Source organism: Mixophyes fleayi, chromosome 6 (genome assembly GCF_038048845.1).
Source record: "Mixophyes fleayi isolate aMixFle1 chromosome 6, aMixFle1.hap1, whole genome shotgun sequence".
Taxonomy (NCBI): Eukaryota; Metazoa; Chordata; class Amphibia; order Anura; family Limnodynastidae; genus Mixophyes; species Mixophyes fleayi.
The window spans coordinates 68,547,164-68,567,876 of record NC_134407.1 but is presented as its reverse complement, the minus strand read 5'-3'; the positions used below and the strand labels follow the sequence as shown (position 1 = coordinate 68,567,876).

The 20,713-nt window shown below is 39.5% G+C and overlaps 1 protein-coding gene across 2 annotated transcripts in view; it reads right to left on the bottom strand.

The window, feature by feature from the left end:
• CA10 (carbonic anhydrase 10) overlaps window positions 1-20,713 on the bottom strand; it is a 259,553-nt gene that overhangs the window by 21,365 nt on the left and 217,475 nt on the right. The window lies entirely within an intron of this gene.

Below are 20,713 nucleotides of genomic sequence, written 5' to 3'. Positions count from 1 at the left end.
TCCATTTGTGTTTAATTATAAACAAAATTTGAAAGGCTGGGAAGTACCCACTGCCTGTCTCTTGCCCCTCAAGAGTGGCCACGAACTGTGAAGCAACACAGTTACTGGATATGACAGCTTCTTTCATACCTAATAAAAACTTCTAGCAATTCATTTAGTAGCCACTAGAGACTTGGGAGTAAATGTATCAAGCTGTGAGTTTCCGGCGAGTTTGAAAGTGGAGATTTTGCCTATAGCAGATATTAGCTGTCTTTATGTAGAATGTACTAAATAAACTACAATCTGATTGGTTACTATAGGCAACATCTTCACTTTTCAAACCCGCCAGAAACACTCAGCTTGAAACATTTATCCCCTGGGGTCTGTATTTTGTCACCAATAGAGATTATGGGTGGGATCTGCATTATAGGAAAATTTGGGGTCTGTACAGTCATGGCCAAAAGTTTTGAAAATGACACAAGTATTGTTTTTTTTTACAAAGTTTGCTGCTTCATTGTTTTTAGACCTTATTGTCAGATGTTGCTATGGTATACTGAAGTAAAATTACAAGCATTTCATAAGTGTCAAAGGCTTTTATTGACAATTCGATTAGGTTTATGCAAAGAGTCAATATTTGCAGTGTTGACCCTTCTCTTTGAAGACCTCTGCAATTCGCCTTGGCATTCTGTTAATCAACTTCTGGGCCTCATACTGACTGATGGCCGCCCATTCTTGCCTAATCAATGCTTGGAGTTTGTCAGAATTTGTGGGTTTTTGTTTGTCCAGCTGCCTCTTGAGGAATGATCACAAGTTCGCAATGGGATTAAGATCTGGGGATTTTCCTGGCCATGGACCCAAAATTTCGATAATCTCCCAGCCACTTAGTTATCATTTTTGCCTTATGGCAAGGTGCTCCATCCTACTGGAAAAAGCATTGTTCGTCACCAAACTGTTCTTGGATGGTTGGGAGAAGTTGCTCTTGGAGGATGTTTTGGTACCATTCTTGGCTTACAAGCAACCCCACAAATGAATGGTCTCAGGATGCTTTACTGTTGGCATGACACAGGACTGATGGTAACGCTCACCTTTCCTTCTCCGGACAAGTGTTTTTCCAGATGCCCCAAACAATCTTAAGGGGGATTCATCAGAGAAAATGACTTTACCCCAGTCCTCAGCAGTTCAGTCCCTGTACCTTTTGCAGAATATCAGTCTATCCCTGATGTTTTTCCTGGAGAGAAGTGGCTTCTTTTGTGGTCTTCTTGACACCAGCCATCCTCTAAAAGTTTTTGCCTCACTGTGCACGCAGATGCACTCACACCTGCCTGCTGCCATTTCTAAGCAAGTTCCGCACTGTCGTGCCCCGATTCCACAGCTGAATCAACTTTAGGAGATGGTCCTGGCACTTGATAGACATTCTTGGGCGCCTTGAAGCTTTCTTCACTACTATTGAAACACTCTCTCTTGATGATCTGATAAATGGTTAATTTAGGGGCAATCTTACTAGCAACAACATCCTTGCCTGTGAAGCCCTTTTTGTGCGAAGCAATGATGACTGCACATTTTTCCTTGGAGATAACCATGGGTAACAGAGGAAGAACAGTGATTTCAAGCACCACCCTACTTTTAAAGCTTCCAGTCTGTTATTGTTTCTCAATCAGCATGACAGAGTGATCTCCAGCTTTGACCTTGTCAATACTCTCACCTGTGTTAACGAGAGATTTACTGACCTGATGTTAGCTGGTTCTTTTGTGGCAGGGCTAAAATGCAGTGGAAATGTTGTTTTTGGGATAAAGTTCATTGTCAGACAGACTTGAGGAAAAATACAATTTGTGTCATTCTCAAATCCTTTGGCCATGACTGTATAGTAATGCCACTAGAGATTTGTGGTTGTCTGCATTATAAGGCCATCAGAGATTTGCAGTGCTCTGCATTGTAATGCCACCAGAGATTTAGGGGACCCACATTATAAACCTACCAATTAATTGGGTGTTTGCATTTCAAAGTGGCTTCCAAAACAGGGTTTGCATTGAATAGTAGTCACTAGTATACATTGTGTTTTGACTAGTAGTCATGATAATGCTCTCTGTATTATATAGCTGTCACTAGAATGTTTTAAATGATAGATGCCATTAGAATGTTCTCTCTAATGTATACTGTTGTATTGTCTTGTATATCGGTCACTAAAATGCTCTTTGTATTGTATAGCAATCATTAGAATGCTCTCAGTATTGTATATTAGTCATTAAAATGCTCTTTGTATTGTATTGGTTGGTAGGATGTTCTCTGCATTGTATACAGATCATTACAATTGTCTCTGTATTGTATATTATTTATAAGAACATCCCCTCTTTATAAATAGTAGGTAATTTTAAGCAGGTACATACGCTAAGGAGGTTAGTCCTTTCCTGGTGCAGATCCATTTATTTACCTTTTTGTTGTATATTATTTATTAAGCTGGACTCTCTATTATATAATGTTTGTAAATATGCACTCTGCATTGTATATAGATCACTAAAATGTTCTCTGCATTGTATATTGTTTTTAAGATGCTCTGTGTATCGTAAATATATCTTAAGAGAATGATTTCTTTATTGTATAGCAATATCTGTATTTTATAGAGGTCACTAGAATATACTCTGTATTGTTTAAAGCTTGATAGAATGTTGTTGGTTTATAATATTGGTCATTTAGATGCACTCTGTATTGTATAATGTTTATTGAGATGCTTTCTGTAGTGTATAGAGGTTACTAGAAGCTTCTGTGTATTGCATAATTGTCAGTAGAATGTTCTCTCTATTGTATATTGTTTATTAAGTGGCTCTCTGCCATCTCTACTTGGATGTTCTACCAGTTCCTTCTCTACTTTGAGACCCACAAGAGTCTATTGTCCATACATTTACCTCTCCCTCTAGACTGTAAACTTTAACCAGTATGGTTCACTCAACCCTATGTCTTATGTCTGCAACCTTGTATGATTTTTTTTCTTTTTTTTCTGTATGTTTTATGTTTTGTATGATAAGTCAATCTAACTGTCTGGCGCTTCACAGTTTATGGCACCTTACAAAAACCATGAGGATGATAATATTAGTATGCTTTCTGTATTGTATATCACTTATTAAGATGCTCTCTGCGTTACATAGAAATCACTTGAATGTTCTTTCTTTTGTACAGAGGTCACGGTAATGTACTTTGTATATAGTTTATTAAGACGCTCTCTGTATTAAATATAGGTCACTAGAATGCTTTCCGCATTTTTCAGAGGTCACTAGAACAATCTGTGCTTTGAAAAGTAGTCAGATGAGGCTGGTAGGTTTTGTATTTTATTATAGCTCTTAGTCAAAGAAATGTATGACAAATTGTTGTCAATGTAAACTCACACCTTTATTAGACAAACCATGTCCACATGATTATAGTTACACCGATTTTTCCATTGTAACACACTAGTAAAAGACCATGGGCTACTTGCTTGTGTTTTCCTCCACAGAACAAAATTCAGTTCTCCGTGGTGGTGACAACACCTTATATTTATCAGAGCTACAGTGAAATTTCAGGTTTACACTGAGAAACATTTTTCTTTCATGGTTCATATTTTAGAACTTTAAATTTTCAAATTTAGTGTTTAATGGTCCTTTGAGTAAAATAATGCAAGGCTAATTCAATCCATTATATAATTTAAAAGCAAGCAAAACATATTTCCTTTTAAAATAATTCATAGTGAAATAGTGTAAGAAGTTATTCTTGGCAAAGCTGCTGTCTTGGCTGCTGCCCAAATCTTCTGGTCACATAACTTGGGGGTCATTGAGAATTAGATGCAAGACTCGTTTTTTTGTACTGTGCATGTGACCCAAAAATGTGTATCCTTGCATCTATATTAACCTTTTTGTGTATCCCTAACTTGTGCTTCCCTGCGTCCTAATAGGCGGAATGGAAGTGAGAAGGGCCATGTAAGAGTAGGCCAGAATCAGTAAAGGCATGTTCATGTAATTGCTCTATAGTTAGAGGTGGACACAACTATATTTGTTGCCGGTGATCTACCCCTTGAGCAAAGATCTGTTCTGATGATGATCAGTGTAAAAAGAAACTTTAAAATAAATAAATAGAAACGGCATGCCCCATACCCCAAGTGAACCAAGCACCAACTCTCAGAGCTTGGGCTGGTTATGGCAATACCATCCGGGAGAGGGGGTAGTGTGTGCGCTCTCCCTCAACCTGTTCAATGACCTACATTGATACAATGTAGGTCATTGATACATTTTGCATCAGTGTAGCTTAGCTTATCCACAAGGAGCAAGTCGCTGTTGTCAATGCACTTTTCTTTCCATTGGATTTAAAGCCTGAAAAAAAAGAAGATCCTGATGGATTTAGTTGAATAGTAAATTTGCTTATATAGCGATAGGGGGAGTGTTTATTTAAATAAAGTATTTATTTAAAAAAAAAATGATTTCAACATTTTGTTACAGTAAACTTCCATACAACATTATCAAGTTGATGATGATGAATGGTGTCTTGAGTATGCCGCCACATCAGGCACATGTCCAACTCTAAATGCCCTTATAATCTACACACATCAGTCTTACAGAAGCCTCGTAACACTTCAAAAAGTCTACCGGGAGACCATGCTCTTTTCACAAGTTTATGTCTTCACACTTGCCTCCATTCCCTCCTCACATCATGACACAGCCTCTGTGTGATGAAACCCATTGAATATGTACATTGTATCCTCATGTCCCTATAGAGTACTTGCCTTAGCACACTTTTGACTATCTGCCTTCAGTATGTGTGCTTTTCATTCTCATAGCATGTCTCTGCTCACCCCCATACTGTGGTTTGAATACCAGCCTTAATATTGGTAAGATTGTGTTTTGTGTTACACTGTAGGTGAGGTATTCATGTTAGCCCTAGAGCTTCCTATTTATTTATGACAAAGGAGTAAAGCTAGGTACACACTACAGGTTTTCACCCGATTATCTAGCCAATCACATGATAAATGTCCAATATCGCATTAGTGTGCACGCTCCAACGATCATGTTTTACTGTACCAAAGCACATTGTATTGTTTGATTTTATAACCGGACTAAAAATCCCTATAAATTGTCGTGACAATTCTGCAGTTTGTATGTACTCACGACCACCTGTCTGACAATTCTGCTGATGGTTCCTCTAACAGTGACGCTTCTCTGTGCATGCATATTCAAATGTATAATGTTATCTCTTACGTCTCTCATATGCTCTTTTGTCTGAACTTAAAGCATATGGAAATAGTGCTCTTCCCATAGCGAACTAATAATAAACGCCTTTACATGTTTTATATGTCACCTATGTGCTTCTGTGTGCAAGTGTATACAACATGAATTGTTAGCACACACACACAAATTTATATATATATATATATATATTCTACCTAGTTTTATTCTTGTACCTGTAGGTTCAGTGCACCTGAGTACACCCTACTCTGTACCACAGCATATGTGGAGTGGACAAAAGTGTATTTATTCATTGTGAAATGTAAGCGCAAGTACATATATGTATACAATATCTACAAAGTTTAATTTATTGGTTTTTCTTATACCTCTATGTATGTGTTTTTATATATATATATATATATATATATATATATATATATATATATATATATATATATATATATATACACAAGTTAACCCGTGCATGATACTCATACATTCTAGTCAAATCAAGCTACTTAAGGTGTTAAAAAGGTTCTTGTCATGCATTTGGGCCATAGCCCAGACTTCCTCAGGGGAAGAACGTTACTTCCCGACGTAAGCGCCCTTTTTTAACGTGGTTTTGTCCACATGTCACCACCTCATCATTTTTCTCCATCACCTCATCCTTCATCTTTGTCGCCACATCTATCCAGATGTCTATCCAGACACAGGGATCTCTCTCAACGGTTCTGAGTATCACACTCCTCTCGCTCTGTCACCCCCGACAACCACCAACCACTCCCCACTGTCACCCCCGGCAACAACCAACCACTCCCAACTGTCACTTCTCCTTCAAGAAATATATATATATATTTTTTAAAATCTTTATAAACACTTTTAACAATTAACAAATTAAATGAACAAATTTAAAACATATTAGTATACCAAATTTCAGCTCTTTCTGAGTTTTTTTTCCTACACACACACTAAGAATTTAGTAGGTCAGTGTATAACTTCGCCCAGCAGGTGGCGCTTCAGCTTGTTTTTTTTTTCCCCCACACATACACACTCCACTAGGCTTTTATATAGTAGATATATATATATATATATATATATATATATATATATATATATATATATATTACGTATATATGCTTTTATTTTTGTACCACTTATTGCCATTGGCAGCTCTTCTTCTCCTGCCCCCTCCACTCCTCCCTCACTTTTATCTTTGCTTATCTGCCATGCTGTAATGTATTGCTGGCGACAGCCTGGCTCCTTTCTGTTTATGGAGAAGCTTCTAGTGCATATGTGGGCAGTAACAGTTGGTATGGACCAATCACAGAAGCTCTGTTTGCAGAGTGAAGCATTCTAAACGATCATTCATTCGTCTTTAGCGTTTGTCTGCAGTGGCATTTGCAGCTCTGCACTGACACTTTTTAGAAAAGTTTTCTATACCAAATGTCATCGGTATTATAGTAACATAAGTACTTTATTTTGGTCGTTTTTTGTGTGTATGGCAATATAATACATGTATAGTTTTTTATAGAAATTTTTGGATGGCATCTGACATGAGTTGTGGTGATGACGGACTTCATTGAGGCCTACAGATCCCATCCCTGCTTGTGGCAATCCAAGTCAAAAGAGTATTCCAACAGGCAGAAGAGGATCTTGGCTTATGAGGACTTGGTGAGAGTGAGCCTATTCATTATTCAGAGGCTACTGTAGATTGATTCAAGGAGAAGATCCAAAACATGAGGACTGTAGTGTGTACCTAGCTTAAATCTTTGTGTATTCTAGATCTGTAGAAACCATACATCAATATCTAGATTAGCAGGTCATGTAGACCAGACTATTGTTTAACAAAAGTCATATTTGTTTACCTAAACCACAGGAGATATAGTTAGGTGTGGTGTCCTGCCAACCCTCCTCCCCCTCTGTTCCAAATCTAGCCAAGCAAATATTATGCTTAAAACACAATGGAGTGAGTAGCCAACATTATGTTATGCTGTAACCATTTATATAGACTGTAATTATTCTGCCCTCCTACAACATTGCTATTTAACCACACATTACAGGCAATAGTGAGATACAGTAAGATTGCTCTGTTAGCTACATCTGTAGGCAAGCTAGATAAGGGTTAGGAGACATAGTGGCTCTGTTTGCCTGATTTTTTCACCTTAATTAGGAAATGTGTATTGTATTCCTATGCCTTAAGATTCTAAATCACAGTGAAAAGCCAACCACAATTCTACAGCTGGATGCTATTCTGGGAGAATAAGAAGGAGCAGTTCATTGTTCCAGATTAAAGATCAGGCTGGTATAGGAAGTAATCGTCCTGCCAGCTGATTGAGGATGGAGATTGGTGGAAGGACTGTGAGGATTCTTGTTCCTCTTCCTTTGGATAAGTTACCCCAAGTCTAATGTATCTGTGTGCTTGTCAAAAGCTAGGTGACATTGAAGCAGGACCACTGCCATGCTGGCAGTCAGTGAAGCTCAGCAATTCCGGTACTTGTGCTAAGGAGCTTAGAAGAAGCTGGTAACAAAGAGCAAGCCTATAGTCAGTTCTCCTAGGGGGACCATATTAGGACTGGTATCGTCTTGTATGTAATACCCTCATGCCCATTTCTTTATACCTGTAATTATTACTCCTGTACTTACTGGTTGTTGTTTTTTTTGCCTTTTGTTGTTCCATCAATAAAAGCTACCATTGATTAAGTCAAATATCTGTCTGCGTGGAAGTATTTACCCATGCACAAGGGGACTTTTCAGCCTCGGAAGATGCCATTTCCTCAAATTTTTTACAAAATCAAATGAGTGGACAGCTCACTGCATCCCAGCACACTCATGTCCTGAACACTCTCTGCTTCTGGGAACATTCCAATGATATGATTAGCAACAGGTTGTTCTATTAAAATCCACTTCAAAACTAAGGGCACATGCAGGAGGAGGTGATGTTGGTAACAAAAAGTTGCTTAAATGCACCTTTAAAATTTATATTTTCAGTAAACTCAAGAAACATCATGTAATTGAAAAAATATTAGTGCTGGATGACCAAATCAACAATAATGTATCCTTCAACATATATTAGTGAAAATGTCTTCAAATTAAAACACATTATGGGTTGATGTGTTGCTTTACTAAAATACATTAGCAGCCATATAATCATAATACTCCCACATGGGTGCAGTACTTGAAGAGTTTCTCATATCTGCTGTCAAACCCAAGACTTGTTCTCTGAATGCCTGGCACAAGTGGGGCTACAATTACAAGAGTACTGAAGTTTCAAGTTTAAACTGTTCAGAGATGATTTTTAATTTGTTACACTTTGCACTTAATCCAATTGAAGATGTCAGTGTCAGCTGTAAAAAATGAACTTGCTGGAGTTTCAATCTTCCGAGATCCAGAACATCATAAAAGAAATTGATAATATCTGCTTAAGCAGGTTTTAAACGACGTTCACACAAATCTTTATCAAAATTTTACAATGAAGCCTTTACCTGGGAAACTTTGCTAGCCATTTAGTTGGAGTTCGATAAATCTATAACTGAAATGTTTTTGTGCTTTGTTCTAAGTTGAAATTACATCGGTAGCTTTTTTAATTGTATTTATAAGTGACACAGGGTCTGGAAATTATGAACAATTTGAGTAATTTTATATCCAACCTTTCATCAAGCAGTTCATATCTGAATATGAATATTTAAATTACTGGACATTACAGTTATAAATGAATACTAAGTATAAGTGAGTCTATATAGAATGTTATAACATATATATATACAGTCACCACTTTATTAGTTACACCTTTCTAGTACTGGGTAGGATCCTCATTTGCCAACAGAACAGCCTGAATTCTTAGGGCATGGCTTTCAATAAGGTGTTGGAAATAATTATGTAAATATTCTGGTCCATGTTGTAAAGAATTCAGATTTAGGATTCCTTGTGTTACCCTAGATTGGTGCTGGCCGACCACAGTGCGGAGTCTAACTGATTCTCTGGGTTTTCATCAAGAACTGCCACAAGGCGGGATGGTCATAGTTGCCGAGAACCCACAGGTCATGGTCCCCTGACCTGTCACTAAGTGCAACACACTATACTGGACATAGTAGGAGAGGGAAGAAGCAACTGACAGCAATCAGAGCAACTGAGTCTGAATTAGTATACGAATGGTTAATAATAGGTACTGGTGGCAAGTGGACTGTCAGAACAAGCTAGGGTCTGGTACAAAGGAGGGCAATGCGGTAGCAGAATCAGGAGGCAGATGGAGTGTTAGGACGGAGCCAGGGTCTGATACACAAGTGGGTAACAAACAGGATAGTTATTTGTGGAGCGAGAGCAAAGGAACCGGAAAAGGCCCAGGAGTCAGACAAGCTGAGACACTTGTTGCTCTGACACTGCTACAGTCTCAGAGTGAGCTTTATATACTCTGCAGATAGACTATGCTGCCTCCAAGCCACGATCATGTGACCACCCGAACCAGGTTGCTGAGTTCTATACAGAGGCAGAGGAAATCAGTAGCACAGGAGTGTGAAAGCAGGTAATGGTAACACATGTTGTTGACATGATGACATGTGCTTTGTGACATGGTGTGGTATCCTGATGGAAGTAGCCATTAGAAGATGGATAGACTATGCCCATAAAGGGATGCACATATTCCACAATCAAAATCACTTAGATCACTTTTCTTTCCTATTGTGGTGTTTCATCTAAACAACACCTAAACTCTTTCACCATGTCTGCATGCTCAGGGCCGTAACCAGGGCCGGATTAACCCGAGGTCTAACAGGGCTATAGCCCAGGAGCCTCGGGCATCCAGGAGGCCCTTCAAAGTCCTCAGCAGCATTATTGATCGGTCCGGGGGTGGGGGCGCCCCCAGCCCAATCAATGCTGCTGAGCACTGTCACTGTAGTCCTCCGTCCCCGGCGCTCAGTAATCTGCTTACTGAGGAGATCTCGCGAGTGAACTCTCGCGAGATCTCCTCAGTAAGGAGCTTACAGCGCGCCGGGGACGGAGGACTACAGTGACAGGTAAGCGCTTGGGGGGCCCTCCCGGGGTATGGGGGGGGCGGTGGGTGGCTCACATTGGGGGCCTCACGGGGGAATGGAGGCGCCCTTAGCCCAGGGGCCTCCATTCCCTTAATCCGGCCCTGGCCATAACTAGGGCTGTGCAACAGGGGCGACCGCCCAGGGCGCAAGGCTGAAGGGGGGCGCAATTTAGGAATGTTTTAGGTTAATTTGGTTAAAATTGAGAGCTAGGGGGGCGGCATTTGTCTTTTTCGCCCCAGGCGCTAGAATTATAAGTTACGGCTCTGGCATGCTTTTATGCATTGAGTAGTTACCACACGATTTGCTGATTAGATATTTGAATAAGCAGTTGCACAGAGATGCGTAATAAAGTGGCCTCTGCGTGTATGTACTAACTAAAATATATTATTTTCTAAAGCGAGCCCATGGAACTAGATTTACTGGTGGGCCAATCCAGAACTGTACATATTTAATTAATTTAGCTATTTTACTCACTCTCACAATGGTTTGTGGCAATTTGAATTTTCTGTCTACTAGTTATCCTAGCTATCATTTTAGTACTAAGTGATCTTTAAAGGTCTGCGATTGGTCATCCTGTTAGCATTCCCCTTCTATAACCATTTGAAGCTGGTAAACTAAATTGATTTGGCACATTAAATATGGCTACATGTTGCAACTTGTATTGTTCCACTTTTGGGGAGGGCTGGGATCCTCCATTGTCATCTTTTATTAGATGATAAAGCTTTCAGAAGGAACATTAAACAAAGATTCTAGGTAACCAGAAACTGAGATCAGGTATTGATTGATCCAACCCAAAAAGGTATAAAACATCAAGCATATGATTTTTAACGTTAAGTACTGGATATGCAGAATGTTTGGGAATAAATTTTATCTGATGCAACAGTGTAAATCCTTCCCTGAATTGAAAAAAAATTGAACATTTGTCTTTGTTTACTACTGGCAGTTGAGTCTCTGTTATCCAATTGCACCTAGTGGCGGACTTTAACTACCATAGGACCAATGCTTATTGTATTGGCTCCATCTCTGCTTTTCCCATTGAAATTTTCATCATTTTTAAGATGAAACATAGAAACATTGAATTTATATTTTAGAACAGACATCAAGCCCCTCATCTTTAGTGAATTAGTATGCTCAGCATGTTTTGAGCAACAGGTATTTTACAATTAACAGAAAGAACACTTGCCCCAACTTCACTTTACCACTTATCTATGTCATAATTGCACCACTGAGTTAGAATGGGAAGAGAATGGGGACCTAACAGCTCCAGACAACGGACTACTGCACTAAACTCTACTCCCCTATTGTAATCAAAAACTTCCACCGTCAAAATGAAAATTGAAATGATATGTGTGACAGTAATTTATGATCAAAGTGATATTAAACTTATATGTAACACAATAAATGTGATATTGAGCTTACATATATCATGCCATCATGCTCTTTTAAAACTGGATGTATAAGGTAATTGTATTGGAACTTTGTGTGTCTTTGTATTGTCAGCATTCTAACATTCTACAACCTAACACAAAGAAATAAGATAAGTGAATGTTTGCCATTGCAATTTATATCTAGGAGGAAAGCCTTACAGCTCTAGTAAGTGTAGGGCAAGAGTAGGCCAAGTACAGTAAGGGTGGGTTTTCACGTAAATTGTGACTCACTAGACCTGGGCATAAACACAATTACACCTGTCAGGAGGCATATCTCTTGTAGGTTCTGGAGGGCTGTTGCAGCATTTATATATAATTAGCAGCACTAGTTAGCCACTTCTGATTGGCTGTTGACCACTCTACCATTGACTACTAACACTCTCAAGCCACATCTGCAGACTTTCTCTACTTTATCGTGGGGTGTAAATATACTCACTTGTTACTTCTGATGTACACCTGGCATAAATGCTTGGCATGTATACAAAATGTAAAGTGGGTATTGGACCTCTGGCACCACCAAGTATACCTTAATTGTACAATGTCATGTTAATCAGACATAAGTAATATTTCATGTATTTATTAGTACTGGGTAAATAATATTGGCTTCTAATTTGTCGTGGCGGCATCCAGAAGCTGGCAAAAACCTGGGAGGTTATCCTATCCTAAACTTGCTTATACAAGCAAACATTTACTTACCTGACGGTGTGCATGTTGAGAAGAACACACTTACTGAGAAGACTGAAATATTTATACTGGAATCGTGAATACAGTTTTACTACTGTTGGGCTATGAAAACATGGAACCGTTAGTACATTTAACCCACTACCGCACTATGGGACCATAAGAGATTAAAAGTAGCAAGTACGTATAAACCTTAAAAAAGGAGAACAGAGTAATCATCACCTAACACACTTATTGTACAGAGAAACACACCTCTCAGAAGGTGCCTCTGCCTGTACTGCATCATCTTAGGATGCTGCTTTGTTTCGGCAGCTCCTGTCTCCTTGACTATATTGAACTTGACATTAATTGTATTTGCCTGTAGTACCTCTGATTTACCACAGGTTCTGCTACTGTACCCTTGCCTCTTCCCCCACTAGCAGGGGTTAACCCGCTGCTCTTTTTAATTGCTGCACCTGTTCTCTGCCTATTTAGGCCTCCTCTCCACAGTTCACCCTTGCTGGTCATTGATGTTATTGTTATGTTGCTACTACTCTTGTTTCCTTGGACTACTGCAAGTTGCTAACTCAGCAAGTTCACCTGTACCAGCTGTATTGTCTGTTATTTTACCTGCTTTCAACCTCACTCAGAGAGCCATTGTTCAGTCTCTGCAATATCTGCTTTGTCCCTTTTCCTGCAGTATTCTGGACTATATTTGCTTAATAGATTGTTATGTTTGAACCATACTCTGGGCTCCATAGCTGTCTTTTCCACAGAAGTGTGACAACACCTCTGTATAAATTACTAAGCTCAGCGAAACAAAGATTGTTACACTGTGTTTATTTTTACTGACAAGTGCAAAAAAAAGACTTTAAAGTGATGCAATTGATTATTTTATTAACACAATTTCTTACCTAGTGTGATCATGTTATACATTTGTTTGTAAATTGTACATTATAAACTGTGAAACATATTGTGATATTCTATATAGTGAATGCATATATTCCCCCAGCATTAATAAATACATGAAATATTACTTATGTCTGATTAACAGGCCATTGTACAGTTAAGGTGTACTTAGTGGAGCCAGGGGCCTAATACCTACTTTACATTTTGTATTATCTTGGCAGTAGTGGATAACTGCACAGGCCCTTCCCATAAACTTCTCCATCCTCTCCCCTCTCTCTAGCTGCTGGCATGAGTGATGTGTATGGTACGATTGCCTCTTGGTACAACCAGTTATGGTGACCTCTATGAACTGGGGTTTTAAGCTGCACACTTGCAGTGGGGTTCCATTGCATAGTTTTTGCGCACTGAGGTTCAGCAGTAACCCAACAGAGACTCAGTTTGTCAATTTTTCCAAGAGAAAGGAGAGAGTAGAGGAATTCCACAGGGTTGTTGTCCAAGTTTTTCTAATTGCTAGAGAAATGGCTTAGCAGGTACTCATTGATTGCAGAGCAGTGCTGTTCTTTGGTGTTAAACATGTCACAATATTTAATGAAACGGTTTAAACATAAAAATTTGGAAATTTTCTAAAGTGTTAAACCATATTTTCCTACATATGGCAAATGTGCACTCTATGCTAATTTTAACATTATTTTCATAAAACATTTACGTTATACTGTGCGATGTCACATAAGCAGGCACAGTTGCAGCAACAAACAATGTGTGTGTATAACTGATTGTCCTATACCAAGCAGTGACTTAAATACCAAAGCTGAGTGATATAACAAAAACTGTATGATGTACACCAGTCACATGATCCCCATAGTCAACTGTTACACCTCTATCTGCCTGCATTTCACTGCTGGACGTAAGGAATCCATGTACTTCCTTGCAAGTAAACACTGAATGCTCCATATACTTAAACTTAGGTTCCAATCAAAGGGTTTTATATATTTTTTTTTCTTGTCAGTTATGATCTAAATGCTACCAATGTGCCAAATTTTAACTTTCAAGGTTTTACAAAGGTGGGTTAAACCATACTTGCCAGCATTGGAAAGGATCAGGGGAAGGTGGGTGTGTTGTCGGCGGGGCCCGACGGGTCACATCATTTGACCCCACCCCCAAAAGAGCAATCACGGTTTCCGGCCAATTACAGCAGTGGACGGGGCCACGATGACGCGCGATTCACGTCTTAAATCCCGTCCCCAGCCACTTACTATTGTGGCGATTAGGAACCGGGAGGTTGCCTCGCTCTCCCGGGAGGACTCCCGGGAAATTCGTGAGTCTCCCGAACATTCCGGGAGAGTAGGCAACTATGGGTTAAACACAGACATATATATATATTATACCTCAGCTTGGTTGTACCTGTAATATCTTTGGAAAGTAGCCTAGCATTTATTCAGGTATGCAAAAGGAAATATGCTAAATTGGGGGGAAGAGGGATCAATAAAATATTTTCAGAGATATGATGCACTTAAAAATGTGCACTGCACTGTGAAAGGTTTGATTAAAAATATTGCTGAAGTACAAAGCTGTAAATAATAGATCACCGGGTATTCATGGTACAATGTAAAACCTCTGCTCAGTGACTGATAGACAAGAGCCCTAGGCAACAGCCTTCTTCCCAGGCAATCTAGATATTGAATGCAGCATTGTTTTGTTGATTCAGTCCTAAGATTTATTTATATTTTACAGGCATATCAAGCAGAGACCTACCCAATTCAAAGCCTCCAAAGCATTCATAGATGTATGTATTTACATTTTAGGAAATCTTACAGCTTGCAAAGAACTTATTAAAGAAGTTTTAAATGTTTAAAAACTTTTTGCACTACTTTATTTCTATGCCTGTAACAGTGGTTAGGTCTCCCTCCCTGCGTATGCTGCGGGAAATGTTTTCACTGAAACTACCACTCTTGTAAAACTTAATCGTAAAACATTATATTTAAAATGAAAGTTAAAGAGTATGTTTAAGAAAGAAACACATCCAGTCAGTGGTCCATGGGAGATATTGGGGGAGTGGTGGTGCCAGACTGCTGCGTCTGAGGAATACGGCACTGTTAGAGCCCTACAAGCTGCTCCAGCAGGGTTGTAATAGGCCCTGAAGGAATGTTATATCCAGAAGGGCCTTCCAGTATAAGGTTGTAGCTAGAGAGGGTTCTGATAAACCTAGAAGGAACATTGTCTACTGGGAGTCCGAAGCGGCAAATTGTAGGGAGCTCTGGCTACTAATGCTGCTATGCTATACCTCATGTATCTGGGTCAAAACCACCTGGAGTTAAATTGAGTTTAAAGGTGGCATTAGACCCTGGTAATAAGTCTGAGTGGGATATTTATATATAAAAACCGCCAACATATACCAGTAAGCTGAGCCCCATGGTTGCTGTCTGCATGTGGACAGGGGAACAAAAAAGTGCACTGCAACTAGCCCACATTTTAACTTCAAGATTGACCTTGTGCACAGAAAAGAGGACCTGGATTTTCTCCCTTTTTTAGCTCTGGATTACTCCCCACCCAGCTCTGAGAGTGGCACCTGTGTGAAAGTGCTAGAACCATGTAATAGATTAACATTACTACCTTCAAGTGGTGTGTGGATTTGAACTTAAAAGAACATCTCTTTTATGAGCCAAAAACATAATTACGGCTAAGATCCTGCTAGTTCTTGTGAGATGCATCTCCCTGCCATGGCTGTTGCCAACCAATAAAAGTGCACACTACTCAGTACCCTGGGTGTCCTGCATTGAGCCCAGCACCCAACATCAGCTCTGACAGTTACCCAACAGCCCTAATCCATAGTAAGTTTTCAGGAAGTATTCATTCAGAATAACCAGCAAAGAGTTGCTTCAGCTGCTACACATTACTGCAGGTGCTATCATAGGGGACCTGGTGGTGATAGTGACTACCATCCTACCACTGATACCACGTTGATGTACATTTTATTTCAATTGGTGAGGAGCTGTTTTATCAAGCGGCACTGGTAGGAGTAGTCTGTGAAAACTAACATAACAGTTTTTAACTGATGACCAATAGGAGGATAAAGCTAGACAGCTGTCCAAAGAATACAGCTTAAGAAATGCTAAGTTACCCAAGACAGCAATAAGTACAGTACAGGGTGAGCACACTATCTAACTGTGGCAGGATGTCCAAGACAGATTTCAAGGTCCAATGTCAGGAAAAAGACATTGAGATTTCCTTTATAGCAATGAGTTGTGAAATGAGGTGGGCCTTAATGAGCTGGATGGCCATCAACTGACCGAGTAGTAGAGAGGTCACTTGTGGAAGGAGCAGGCAGTGACTGTGCCCAAGGAGACCCCGAAGCAACATTCGGGGATGCTAGGATTTCCTATAGCTCAACACCCTTTGCAGCATATAGCCAACTCCACTGCTGGTACCAGAATCACCTTTAGACAATGACCTCCAACTTCCCTAAGGAGCCAATTAAAGCACACACTAATCTGTTCCCTGGCTGCCATGCATGGAGCCCAGCATCCCATATTAGCTGTGCCAGGAAGGAAGGAGTTCTTAGGAGCTAATGTATCTATAATGGATGGGATTCTTTATTTCCAGGCATGTGGAAATGTGCCACTAACTGCTGTTCGCAGCAAAAAGGCATCATCTATGATATCTAAGCTGGGATACTTTCACATTTCCAATTTCAAGTACAGTGCTGAAGACAGATGACCTGCAGACTCCATGACCTGCCAAAAGGAAAATGATTAAATATTTGGGCTCCTCAATGTAAGGACATGCAGTGGAGGCTTATTTTGTAATAGGCCCAGAGAACTGTATGGACTATGACCATACAGTTAAAGGGGTCTTCAAAAAACATTATACCATCACCCCAAAGACTTACAGAAAATGTTTCAGTACTCAGCCAATAGCATCTATAACATCCATAAGGAGTTTGTGGACCAGGTGCGTCAACTCAGGGTGAGCTGGGTGGATGGAGCTGCTGCCAGAGAACAATTCCACCACAAGTACACACCGGAGATGATGGAAGGTGTGTTGGAGTTTCCATATTGGGAGAAGCTGTCCAGTAGCAGACCAGTATGTGGCTGTCCACCCACCTCTACGTCCTGTCCATGGAATATTTCAGAGACCACCATAGTGCTTTCTGGAGAGAAAGTGCTAAGGGTGGGGACATCAGTCTTGGACACCTGAGGATACAGTGTCCCGTGGCCAAAGTCAACCAGACTTGTTCTACCAAAATGAGTCTGGGAACCAAAAGCACTTGCTTAACCAATGGAGGTGATGAACCAGCACATGTACCCACTCCAGGCATCCCAATGAAGTGTGACGAGGAAGCAAGTAACTCAGTGGAGAGAGTCACATGTGTGGGAAATAACTAAACATGTGGAGGCACCTGTAGCCAGTTGTAATGCTTCTTAATTAGAATACAATCCTGCAAGGCAGATGCAGTTAAAATGGAGTTGAAAGAACAGTCATTCACTGCAACAGTTAATTAGAAAATAGTGACAACAGCTGTGAGAGTGCAGCTGCAGGCAGCACTAATGCAGGTTATACTTTTCCAGCTGTATGTAAACAGTAGTATGCTGAAATATATAATCCAGGATGAACCAATGACCCAGAAAGCAGTAACTCATAAATTAGTGTCAGCAGAGTGACGAATTGTAGGTTCACAACAGAGTGAGTGCTGGCAGCCAGTAAGACTAGAGAGCTTGATTAAATAGCAGGAAAGCTGAGCAGTAATCAGCACAGAGCAGATTGATATTAAGTACATGGGTTGGGGAGTAGCCAAACTGTGAGATCTGTAACTGGACTGGTAAGCAGGAATGGTAACAAGGCAGTTGGTTACAAAGCAGAGAAAAAAATTCTAGAACTTGAGCCCAATCAATTTGCAGATACTGAGATCAAAAGCATTCACAAACAATCTGTTCCATAGTAGGGTCAGTAGATCAGTGGTTGTCTGGATGTGCGCTAGGTCAAATAATAGGAATCAGTCAGGCACAAGGTAGAAGCACCCCAGTACAGACTTGGAGCAGTACTTAGCCACGAGGGGAAAGGAATGGCATATAACCTGTGGGAAAAAAACCTGTTGCTTATTTAAGATGGAAACTGTTGAACCATGAGGTGGAATATGAACAATTGAAAAGGAGTGTTTGCAACTGTGTGGGCTGTGAAGAAACATCAGCTCTATTTGTATAGCCGATACGTCTGTACTGACTGATCACAATCCCTTAGGGAAAATGACAGATTGCTGAGGTGAAGCCTAATGCTTCAGATTTTACTTCTATATTGTCCATTAGCAATGCCCACAGAAAAGCATAAGCACTGTCCCAACAGGACAAGCCAGATCTATACTGTTAACCCTGGTAACCCCAGAGATTGCTGAGCCAGACTGTAGGGATATGGGCAGTTGGTGTCTGGCATAGACATCAGTGGAAGAAGTGTGTTTTTCCCACTCCTTGTACATACTGAAGGAAATGTTTTCATTGATTATTTTTTTACACAGTTGTAAACTATACATTTAAACACAAGTAATACATTTTTTACCTCAATTTTAAGGAGAATAGAGGATTGAATTTAAAAAGCAAATGACTGTGGTAAAACACACATGAGCTTATCCGGTCACAAGGACTAAATGATAAGCAACAAGTGCACTAATTAGCTCTACAAATAGGCAGCCAATATTGTGAGTTCTAGTCTGAGTGAAGCCACAATGTAAAATCTGAACTGGGGTCCCACTCACATCCTCCGTGCCACCTTTGCCTATCCCCATTAGTTCTGGTCTGTTCCTCTTACTTAGACCCCCCCCCCCTTATTACCTACCTCCACACTCTTCTTTTCTGGACCTTCTCCAATATCTGTCATCTCATGGTTTTGTGCCTCTAACATGTTTGTACAAAGTTGCCCCACTCACCCTGTGTCTAGGAGCATGTTGAGTAGTTACTGGGTCAGGGAGGAATTGCCCATCACCAGCCCCCATAGCAAAATTTGGGTAGGGGTTCAGCGATACCATTCTGGTTTTGGGGGCTCTCCATTCTGCTCTCAAAAGAGCAGAGTGGGGACCACTACTTCTGAGCATGCACAGTCACTTATGAGATCAGAGCACGGGCCTTGGAGTGGATGAACAGGTATTGACAGGCATTCCTCACATATGGGCTTTGTAGTGACCGTACATACTGCACTCCCTGTAGTATCACCAACAGTGACAGCCTACTTATCCTGTGCATGGTTGAAGTGGTTGAGTCCTATTGATTTGCCACAATATAGCCATGGCTTTTATTTATCTAAAAACCATACATAATACAAAACATAACCCTGCAGAGATGGAAATGAATCGCCTGATTAAGGGATTACTCCTTTTATCTCCAGAAATTAATTAAGTTTTACTTTCTTGTATTACTTAAATTTTACTATTATTTTTTTCTGGACATAAAGACATTCTTGGTACAATAATACATATAAATTAAGTATCTTTTAATTACTGCACATTATACAGGGGAACAATTATAAAGAAAAAAATGGACATTTTCTTGATTTTTCCCTCAGCTGCTTTTACAAATAATTCAAACAGAAAAATATACCCTATATTTCATTTTCATCATCTTCTATCATTTTTAGGGAAACCAAACTTATGTACTTTGTTGAGGTGCTGACGTATCTTCTGGGCCATAAATATCTATATATATATATATATATATATATATATATATATATATAAAGAAGTGTGTTTGTTTGTTGATGAATACCATCCATAGCTCCCAAGGTAAAGTTGCCAAATCTTACATAGTTATTTAGTATCGAAAAGTAACCTAGTAACCTATTAGACCATATAGTGAAAATGCGACAAAGCAAAAGTGCGACAAATATTGAAAACATCATTTTTTGGTTGTAAACAATTGTTTGACTGCTGGAAGGAAACCTTGCCACAAGACAACATAACTACAACACAACAAATCAACAAATCTTATTTTCTAAATAGCATTTTTGGTATATTTACCAAATAATTTGCTAATATATAAAAACTGCTACACATTACATGACCCTGCAAGTTAAATATATATGAAAAAAGTGTCTGCGTCTGTGTTTTTTCACATTTTTGTTGACTTAACTTTTTGTTTATACTTTTTGCCCGCAAAGCATGTTTCAACAGACAATATAACTGACTTGGGTGTTATAGAATCATGCAGGAAATACTAGTAAGTTTGTATTCTTGCAGGAATAATAATTATTTAGATTTAAAAACATGTATACTGTTGAATAAGTTCATGGAACATTCTTATCTACATGACAATGAATTAAAACATAGAGTAGAAGGAAGTTATCTTTTCTTGTGGCTACCGGTGAAGAGGCTATTGACTTATTTTGCCAAGCCATTTAAGGGATCAATGATCTGCTCTTTGCAAACCTGTTGTGTACTACAAATGGATACAAATATGTTTTAATTTATTTGTACAAGTTTACAGTTTCTCCTTTATAACAATATTGTACTTTTTTTTGACAACAGTATGGCAATTCAAATAAAATACAG